Source organism: Poecilia reticulata, linkage group LG5 (genome assembly GCF_000633615.1).
Source record: "Poecilia reticulata strain Guanapo linkage group LG5, Guppy_female_1.0+MT, whole genome shotgun sequence".
NCBI classification, from domain to species: Eukaryota; Metazoa; Chordata; class Actinopteri; order Cyprinodontiformes; family Poeciliidae; genus Poecilia; species Poecilia reticulata.
This window is the reverse complement of record NC_024335.1, coordinates 25,860,794-25,871,520: the sequence shown is the minus strand read 5'-3', so window position 1 is coordinate 25,871,520 and position 10,727 is coordinate 25,860,794.

Here is a 10,727-nt window from a genome sequence, read left to right as displayed (position 1 = left end):
AACAACAACAACAACAACAACAACAACAACAACAACAACAACAACAACAACAACAACAACAACAACAACAACAACAACAACAACAACAACAACAAACGTAATTGGAAGAAACTGAAGCGGTGGCTGGTCCTGATTTTCTGCTCACCTCTGATCCTTGAGCCTAAACTACCTTACATTAGGTTAATAGTATTTTTTTATGTCATTGTTTTACACAACATTTAATATTTTGGGAGAAAGAAACTTGGTATGTAATAGTTTTTATACAGAATTGATTAGCTTTGAATTGCTGTTTAATAGATTCAACTATGCCTGTAAGAAGTGTTGTTTCTCAGATCTGTGGGAATAAACTTTCAATTTATGACTCATATTTTTGTGACATTTTGGGGTTTTTATCATGAAAGGACTTAGAAATGCCTTGATGCTAAAATATGCTGCACAAATTTCATGGATTGATTGATTGATTGATGGCAGAATCAGTTGTGAAATTGATTGACAATATTGTATTAAGGTCAGTATGAAAACAATGGCATAATAAGGTTGCTGTCATGACAAATGTCGTTTCTTACGGCATGGAATATTTGCGCAGACTGAGTGACGCTGTTTCTCGCTGTTTTTTGTTTTATTTTTCTTATTTAATTCCAAGTAAGACAGGAAGAAATGTGGATTGGTCTACTTTCTATAAGTATAGGGGCCTGGTGAAGGACTAGCAGGCATTTGGGTTTGGGGCCGATGTTTTTTACCAGAGCAAGAGAGGTATGAACAAAGGAAAGTTTGAACTCTGTAATTGCTTACTGAAATGGGAAAATAAATCATCCAGAACAATCAAGAAGTTTGGACATTGAGCCTTCTTTTCCCTGCATAAAAACTTGACTCCAGTGCCTTAGTAGTGGCTTGATGGAACTTTTATTGGATGTTTGGCTCGTCAAACAATTGCCACTACAACAAGGAAGTGTAATTTGCAGCGAACAGGCGAAGGTAAGCACGTCACAAGATTGAATTTGTGTTTTTTGTTATATTAACGCTTAAACTGTGAGAGCCCAGAAAATAACATGTTAAAGGTGTCACCAAAATTTTAACAAAAACCTAGAGAAATGTTTTAGTTCAGGTTTGCCTTTATAGTCGAAAGTGAAGCAGAGCAAAAACCCGTCAGCCTTTTTTGAGGCTGAGTTTGATGTTGATTAACTAAACAAGTTTGTGATCTGAGCTAAATTTATGTCTCTTAAAAGTTCACTTTGTTTTCAAGAAGGAAAGATCATCAAAATAGGGAGTAACCAAGGAGAAGATGAATGCATGAGCTTTGAAGACCAGGATAAGTCAAACAACTTCTCTCAGGTGGGTTACAGACATTTAATATGTCTGGTCAATAGTCTTCTAAACAACTCTTGTTTGTTTTGTATATATTTAAATATAACTTAAATCAATTCATTATAAAACAATATAGCCTAAGATTTATTCTCAAGTTTGTTTGTTTGCTTTCGTTTTAGGAGATTGCTCCTGTTCATAAAATAAAACGCAGCACTGTCCACTGTTTAGACTCACTGACATATTTAGAGAAAATGCTTCGTTTTGATATGATCTAACAGCTAAAGAAACTTGGAACTTTGAGAGCAAATGTCAAGGTTTTTTTTTTTTTTCCAGGCTGGAGGTTTTAGAACAACAAACTTTGAGGCAAAGTCCATAAAGTTTATAAGCTGTAAATGGGTGGATACACTCTTAATGCAGAGGTCAAAGTTAAGGAGACACAAAAACAATGAAATACACATGATGTACACACCAGAGATCCAGAAATAAGATGATCACAGTTTATTTATAGAGGACTTCTCATACCGATAATTGTAGCACAAAGTGCTCTGTTGACTAGTGATGGGCCATCTAAAGCCAGGCTTTGAGGCGTGTACTGAGTAAAAAGGGGGCGTGTCAGATGAATCACCACTTTGATACTTGTGTCTCTTGCTGAAAACCACGTGACTGACAACAAACGATGTCTCGCATTGCATGCGTCACATGACTGCTTCATTTTGCGCATCGGTTTTCACAATAAAAGCGTGATGAGCTTTTGCTGCTTCATGGGTTAAACCATTTTGACCCAAAATACAGAACTGAAAAGCTCTGAGTCTTGTGGTCTATTTTTAATTATTTTTTTCTTAGTCTCCTATGGTCCTTCAAAAGATCAAGAATCCTACTGACACTGTAGTTGAAGTGGTTGGATAAAAACAAAAAGACAGAGCTACAAAACTCTCTCCAGACTTGGTTCAGCAAATGCTAACCTAAAATTGACTGAACAGTTGGACGAGCTGCGATTCTGGTTTCACCTCCTCCAAGTATTGTAGAACTGCATTTTCTTATACAGCATGTTAAAGACTCACCAACGTCCTATTAATCTAACTATAACAAAAGAGAAAATTATTTTGAATACATTGATATACTACAGTGATGGCTTTGCAAACTACAGTATTGACAATTATGTTATGTTCTCTTCTTTTAAAGGTATCAGACCTTCAGAAACTGAATCTTTTGTGTGAAACACTTCACACAAACGATAAAGAATTGGCCACCATTCTGTCTGTAATGCTGGGAAAACCAAAGTAGGATCCACAAACGGCAGAAGATGCTTCAGTGACTCCGACTCCTCCAGCTGCTTCAATAAACACAAGACTGCTGATTCCGAGCCTCCAGCTGTATGAACTCTAACACAGATACAGACATTCTGAAATTAATCTTGTTTGTTCTTTAATAATGGAACTTTGTTTTTTATCCAGGATAAAATTCAAGTTGGAGAGAATCAAACGATGGATGAAAGTTGTGTTCTGTCAGTGAATCAATTCTTGTATGTGAGCCACATCTTCAAGGAGAAGCTGCAGCGCATACAGGATGAGAATGAAGTTGAAATCAAGCCAGAGGTCGTTGTGAAATTTGAATCCAAGCATAAAAACGGAAAACCAAATGAAGCAAAGGCAGAGTTCGTAGATGTTGTCCAGGAATGCTTGGCTGATTTCAGTGGTTCAGTTTTTTCTCCGAGTTCTGCAGAGCCAGATCAGTTGAACAGATCGTTGAAAGTCATCATGAACAAGGAAAACAAACTTTTAGCCACCGTGTCCTCTGAAGAAATGTTTTTTGGACCAAGTGGACAACGGATGGTTCTTGATTCAATGTTAAAAACATCACATAAAACCAGCAGTGGTTATGAAGAGTATGATCGTCAGTCTTCGACTCCAAACTTCAATAGTGATCTCCTGTTGAAAATCAACATGACAATCAAAGATGATCTTGCTAATAAAGGTCTGACCATAGATGAGGACCAGTGGAAAAGCCTGAAGTCGTCTTATGATAACCACCTTACAGTGATCAAAGATAAGTTCAATGTGGATTTTAAAGAATCCAGCATCAAGGAGGGCAAAGTTGATGTCCAACCATCATATAAAGGACATGGAGGAAATGCAGCAATGGAGAGCCATGCTGTCAGAGCTCTGCTGCGTCTGTACCAGAAGATGAGGGCGTCATCCAGGCCACTTCCTCCACCTTATCGTGCCACTAGGCTCAGTGGTTCTGAAGAGGCGTCCAAAGGAGCTGGGATAAACAGTCATTTAACTAAAAACAGAGAAGAATCAGCAGCAGAGGGCACCAGAGAGGACAACAAAGATGACAAATATTCTGTAGGTTTTAACCAGCTTACCAAGAAGCAACTGAAGTGGAAGCATGAATCTTTCGTGGCGATCCTGCAAACAGCAGATGATTCTTCAACAATGCTGTCAGCTCCTCTGACAGCTTCAGCAAATACCAAAGCTGCTGTTTCAGAGCTCCCAGCATTTACTGTAATACAGGTAAAGTATTGTGTAAAGTTATTTGATTCCTCTCTGATCTCTTTAGTTTTTCACTTCTCTTTGACATTTCAATATTTTTGGATCATCAAGCAAGTTTTCATGTTGGATAAACATAACCTATGTAAAAACAAAAAGTAGTTCTCAAATGATGATTTCATTTTTTAAGGGGAAAGGTTATCCAACCTGGCAATCTGGTAAAAAATTTATTGCCTCCATTGTTAAATCATAAAAAAACTGATTACAGCAAATTTTTTAGAAATCTCTGCTGGGGATATTGCTGGTGAGAGATCTGTCTGGGACATATGGACCTGTCATGCCCATCCATCCTGGGTGGATTATTGTTTTATTTCTATGTTAATTTAAGGCGGCATCTTTCCAGAATCAAGATGTTCAACTAACTTGATAGAGTTGTCAAAGAATAAATCTCTTCCAGGTGACATGAACACACATAATAATGGCTTTGCAACTGTTTGGTGAATAAATTCAGTTGTGTACCTTTCTGTTTTAAAACTATTACATAATTATCACAAACTAAGTGATTAAACATATTACTGTGAAGAAACTAGCATACTGTGAACTCTGGGAACACCAAAACATTCCCAGATTTGTTTAAAGACACACAAATCCTCCCCTTGAATTCTCTTATGATATTAAAGGGCAACTCTTCTATGTCAGAGCTATCAATTGCATATGTTGTCAGAAAATTCAAATAATGAGAATGAATAGATTAATTTATTTGCTGTGTGTTTTATTGTAGGACAAGGTCCTCCCCAGGAAACAGAGTAATCCATTCCCCCCGACAGCAGCAACCCTTCCTGCTATAAGGGATAAAGGTCCAGATGAAGAAAGTTGTCTTCTTCCACTGAATTACTTCTGGTACATGAGTCACATCTACAAGGAAGTAATTAAACAGATTGAGAGGAAGAATAAAATTAAAATGGTGTCCCAGGCCCATGTGACATTTGAAGCTGAGCAGGAAGATGGAAACCCTCACGAAGCTCTCAATGAGTTCATTGATCTCTCACAGAGCTGCTCTGCTGATTCAGGCGAGGCAGTGATTCCTCTCAAGTTCGTAGATCCAGATCAGTGGAGCGATGCGTTAAAAGTCATCAAGAGAAACGAGGACAATATTTTGCTCACCATATCGTCAGAAGAAGTTATTGTTAGTGGTCCAAAGCAAAGCCAAGATGAATTCAGTGCAGTCCTGAATGCAATACAGAAAAACACTCCTGTTGAACAACACAAACCTGCTACAGATGGTACATTACTAAGGATGGCAAGCATGACCAAAAAAGATCCACAAGTTGAGACAAAACTGCCAACAGAACATTAAACCCAAGAGAAGAAATGTAGTGGTCATCTCCTCTCAGAACCGTTAGTTTACACTCCAACAAATCAAATCATTAATGGGGTATATGCCACGGACCTCCGTTTTAGCACTTACACATTTTTATGCCACATAGAATGCTTCCGGTGCACAGGCAACAGTATGTTAACAGTGGCTCCTCAGTCTCTGCCGGACTATTAATGATGCCTATATAATTATTCAAACGTCCCGAAACGCTCCAACAACAACCGAGGATTTAAGCTGGATGTGTCAAAACTTCACAATAACTTCGAAGGTAAGCTATTAAATCGTTTGTATTCACCATAATGCCTCATATGTCTGACGTAGCTAACAGGGACAAGCTTACAAAGGTGCTATGTAAACGTTAAGTGTTTTGATTATCTGTGCAGTGTCCAATCTACATATTTATTATAGATATAAATGTATATCTATATAAACATATATAGAACTGTCTATATTGTGCCCAAGCTATCAGTCAAAGCTGAAGTTAGCTTCTGAATGTAGCATATAATTCCGGAAATAGCTAAGGGGCGATTACTCTTAATTTTTCACTATCTTGAGCTTTTTTAATGTGTTGTACTTTAAAAACTACAACACCTAGACTTTTTGAACCTAACTAGATTATTCTGTACTAACAGCAGAATAAATAAAACATTTGTGAAACCTTCCAATTGATTTGTGAAATTTGTAAAATGTCAATATATTCCAGAACGCATTAAATCTGAATTACTAAATTATTTGTTATTTTAACTTTCTGTTTTCTTTCTCTTTTTTTTTATCTTTATTATAGCTGGAGTTGGACAGGAGTTCTAAATTTACCATTTTAAAAACAAAGCAGCGGGAGGATGTAACTTCATAAGCTCATTTTCTAAGCAGAATCTCAGAGGGGGAAAAAAAAAGGAGAAATTACGTTGTGTAAAGGAAGAACAGATTATAGCAGCTAAGTGGAAAAATTCACTAACGTGGATTATAATTATGAAACAGCAAAGGTAGATGTCATATTTTCGGGAAATACGAGATTTGTACCATTTGTTCTGTGAGTTTTTTGTGTGGATTGGTGCCACTTAAACGGCTGTAAAGCAAAGGTTTTGGACCTTAGTCTGACTACTTGTGTGGTTCGGATCGGGCTGAAGCGTTGCTGCTCTTGGCTGTTCTTAAATTACTGTGCTCGGTATCAGAGGAGCTCGTCGCTCCGACTGCATGTTAAATGTATTTTGTATAATTGTCATATGAACAAAAGCCAAGGAGTTGCCTAAAAATAATTTCATACTCCACAAACGCATACATAAACACACACGTATTGACTTACCTTGTGCCGAATCGCTGCCTCTGTTCTCAGTCTGTTCTTGTAGCAGTGGATTTCCTCCGGCATTATTTTCCTCGAACAAATTATTCCACTGAACGAAGCGCTTACAGCTCCCTTTTAACCTCCGTCTTCCCATTTCTGAAGCTGGATCTTTAATATCCTAATGCTTTGAAATAGCAGGCAGCTACAAACCGTGTGTTAGCTGTAGTGGTTTTGGCCTTTGATATCAGCAGGAAAATGAAAAAACTATACCACAAAACTCAATTATTGTACCAGTAGCTCGCAGATGTTTTAAGTTTTGCGTCTTTTTCATGGTACAGATCTTGCAGCTTTGGCTAAAAACAATAGGAGCAAGCAGGACCCGGAACCAATCTATGTGGCATAAATTCAAACGGAAATGCATCCCCACCTCTTGTGGCATATACCCCATTATCAGACGAAGAACAACACTCTTAAACTTCCAACAACTGCTGGACAAATGCAAAACAGTTAAAACATCAACCAAGCAGATGTTCTGGAACAAAAAAATCAACAAATGTTTTTTTTTTTTTTATTTAATTTTTTATATAGTTTTATTAGGAGGAAAAGGAGACATTACAAGCAAGATTTACCTATTAACAACATAGTATGCCATATGGTAACCAGCTTCTTAGTGGCATCATTATAAAAGAACCAAACACAGGTACAGAAGTGGTATAAAGATGAAAAAAGGCAAACAATTTACCTCCTATGAGTATTTTTCTTACATAAGTGAACAAGACACACCATGTACAAACCTTGTGAAGAAAAAATTAATTAATGAAAACAGAAGAAGAAAAAAATTAAATAAATTAAAAATAATAATAAAGGAAGGAAAAAAATTTAAATAAAAATAAGGAAAGGTGTGGGTTGAGATGTATCACTCAGTCCAGGAGCAGAGACTGGAGAGAGTGAAAGTATGTCATGAAAGGGCGCCATAAGTTATAGAATTTAGCTGAGTTGGCTTTCACTGAATATCTAATTCTTTCCAAATTTAGAAAAAACATGGTGTCTTTAAGCCACTGATCGCTAGAGGGTGGTTTAGTTAGTTTCCAATGGAAAAGAAGATGGCGTCTTGCCAGTAGGGAAGTAAATGCTATAATATCCAATTGATTAGAAGTGAACTGTTTGTAGTTAACTGGAAGCCCAAATATGGCAACATGGGGAGAGGGTTTAATGACCACTGAAAGTATCTTTGACATTGTATCAAAGTAGGTCTGCCAAAAACTATGGAGTGATGAACAGGAATAAAACATGTGAGTTAAATTACAGGAAGGTGCATGACATTTCTCAAAATTGTCAGAAACGGAGGAGAATTGCAACAATCGATTTTTAGAGAGATGAACCCTGAAGAGAACTTTAAACTGTATAAGAGAAAGTCGAGCACAGATTGAACTTGAATTGATTTTCTTAAGAGTATTATTCCACCAGTCCTCTCCCAAATTTAGACCGAGTTCGAGCTCCCAGGCCGCCTTAACCCTGGCAATGGGAGAAGAATCAAAAGATAGAATTTCATTGTAAACTTTAGAGATATATGATCTTTGAAGGGTATCCCAGCTCAGAAACATCTCCCAACGCAAGTTCGGCGGCCTGGAAGGGAAACTGGGGAACAGAGCCCTGGCACAGTGTCTACTTTGAAAGTACCAGAATAGGTGAGAAGGAGGAAGATAAAATTCTGATGAAAGATCTGTAAAGCTGCGAAAGATACCTTCCTTGTAAAAATCATTAAAACATGTCAACCCCATGACAAGAAGGTTGGATCTGTGAGTGCTGGTCGAAACAAGTGGTTCTTCATTAAAGGAGCAAGTGTAGATGCTGAGTTAAATTTGAAGTGCCTCCTAAACTGGCACCAAATTTTTAAGATAGAGCGAACTACTGGATTGTTTGTAAAGCCAGAGGGGTTGGATGTAATGGGGGAAGTGAGAAGAAGAACAAATGTTCAATATGTTTTTGTATTAACCAATAAGAAGTATGTGCTTAAATTTTGTGAGGAGTGCCTGCAAAGCTCAGTGAAACATGACGGACCCATTTGTTCAATTCATAAGGATGTTTTTGGTGAAATGAAAGGAGACCAATCTGATAGAACAATGACTTGAATAAAATTTCCTACCCCCTAGTTGGATTCCCGGTTTGTTCCCTTTGTATTCACTGTCAGCCTTCAGTTTCATGTATTAATCCTTTTACATTTTCTGCTTTCTCAGCTTTGGCTCTCCTGATGAGAACTACCTGAGCAGAGTCAAAGAGGAGCTGAAAGCTAAAGGCATTAAGTGAAGTCTTTACATTAACTTATGTAAAAAAGCAATTAAAGGAAGATTTTAACATTTGGTTGATTAGATTTATATATTTTTCTTTCTTTCATTAAGAAATGTTTTATAATTAAGAGTTTGAGGGCAACTAAAAGTTGATTAGTTCTTATTTATCAAAATGTAATTAAACAAATCACAATTATAGTTTTTATCCACCTGTTTATTTTTCTGCACATAGTGAAATGTACGAATAACTGTCATTAAATGTCAATTAAGATGATTGGACAAGGTATTTGTCAAATATTAAAATGATTGGATTGTGAATTTACCAAATAAATGATTAATTAACATATAATTTAGTTTATCTATTTTAAAGGGACGGTGCCCATTAATGAACATCAGAAGTATGTTTCCTGTTGCTGTTCTTAGAAGGTTGATATTTATTTCTTTTTAAAACTCATAGAATTACAAAACATGTAATATTCCAGGGAAAATTAAAAACTTACTCAATATATACAGTAATGGTCTTTATACAGAATTGATTAACTCTGAATTGCTGTTTAATAGATTCAAATATGTCTGTATTGTATGAAGTGTTGTGTCTCAGATCTGTAAGAACTAAGTTCCAGTTTGTGACTGATGCTTTTATGACATTGTGTTTTTATGATGTAAAGCATTTTGAAATGACTTGTTGCTAAAATGTGCTACACAAATTTGATTGATTGATTGATTGATCATTCATCCTGATTACATCTTTTTGGCCTTGCAGTCCTAGGTTCACTGTTTTTGTTCAATCATCTTCACTGGACTGCCATTACAAATAAAGACAGTTTGTGATTTGTGACACCTTTGATTTAAATGGAAAAAAGCCAAAAGATTCATTTGACAGTTTGTAGTTCATTTTTTCCATATGTGAAATTATACTATATTTCCAAAGGTATTTGCATATCTGCTGTCACACAAGTACCAACAGTGCGTTATCAATCTTAATCTACAGGGTTCAATATAATATTTGCCCACCCATTGCAGCTAAAGCTTTACATTTTTCCAACGTTTAGAAGTGTGTTTCTGGGATTATTTGACCAATTTTCCAGGGGCGCATTCATGAGGTCAGACACTGATGTTGGGTGGGGCCTGCTTCACAGTTTCTGCTCCAATTCATTAAGCTGAAGTGATTATTGTGAAACTAAGTCAAGTCTACTGAAGTTAAATTCACTCATACATATTTTTATGGACCTTGCATTGTGCTCTGGTGATGTTGGAATAGGACAGAACTGTTCACAATCAATTCATTGTCCAATTTGTCTTGTATCTTGAAGCATTCAGAGTTTTGTTTCTGGGAATAAGAACTGAAGAACAACCTCTTACTGATTACCAGACAGTGAGGCATACTTGGTCACTTTACATTACTACATCCAAAACTTTGCATTACATTTAGTGATGTGGGACTTAGATGGAGCTGCTTGGTGATGGAAAACCATGAAGCTCTTTGTGAATTGTTTACCTAATCTAAGTGACATGCAGTTTGGAGGTCAGTAGCTACTGAAAGTTGGTGAGCTGTATGAACGTTAGGATCCATTGTCTGTCGGTAATCCATGGCCAGTTTAATATTCTGGTGTTAAAAATCTGTTCTATTTATTGTAAAGAAAGAAATACATCCACTGGATGATTTACAGGATACAAATAGTGTTGTTGCCCCTTAATACTATATGACTGTAACAAAAATATTCCAAAAGTACTCAGCCATTTGGGAGGACACAAAATATATTTAATTAGGTATCTCTCTCTCTCTCTCTCTATATATATATATATATATATATAAAAAAAAAAAAAAATTCCCTTCTCACCCTCCGCGGGTGGTCTGTTTCATCCTCTGAGCTCGGGTCCTCTACCAGAGGCCTGGGAGCTTGAGGGTTCTGCGCAGTATCTTGGCTGTGCCTAGAACTGCACATTTCTGGACTGAGATGTCTGATGTTGTTCCTGGGATC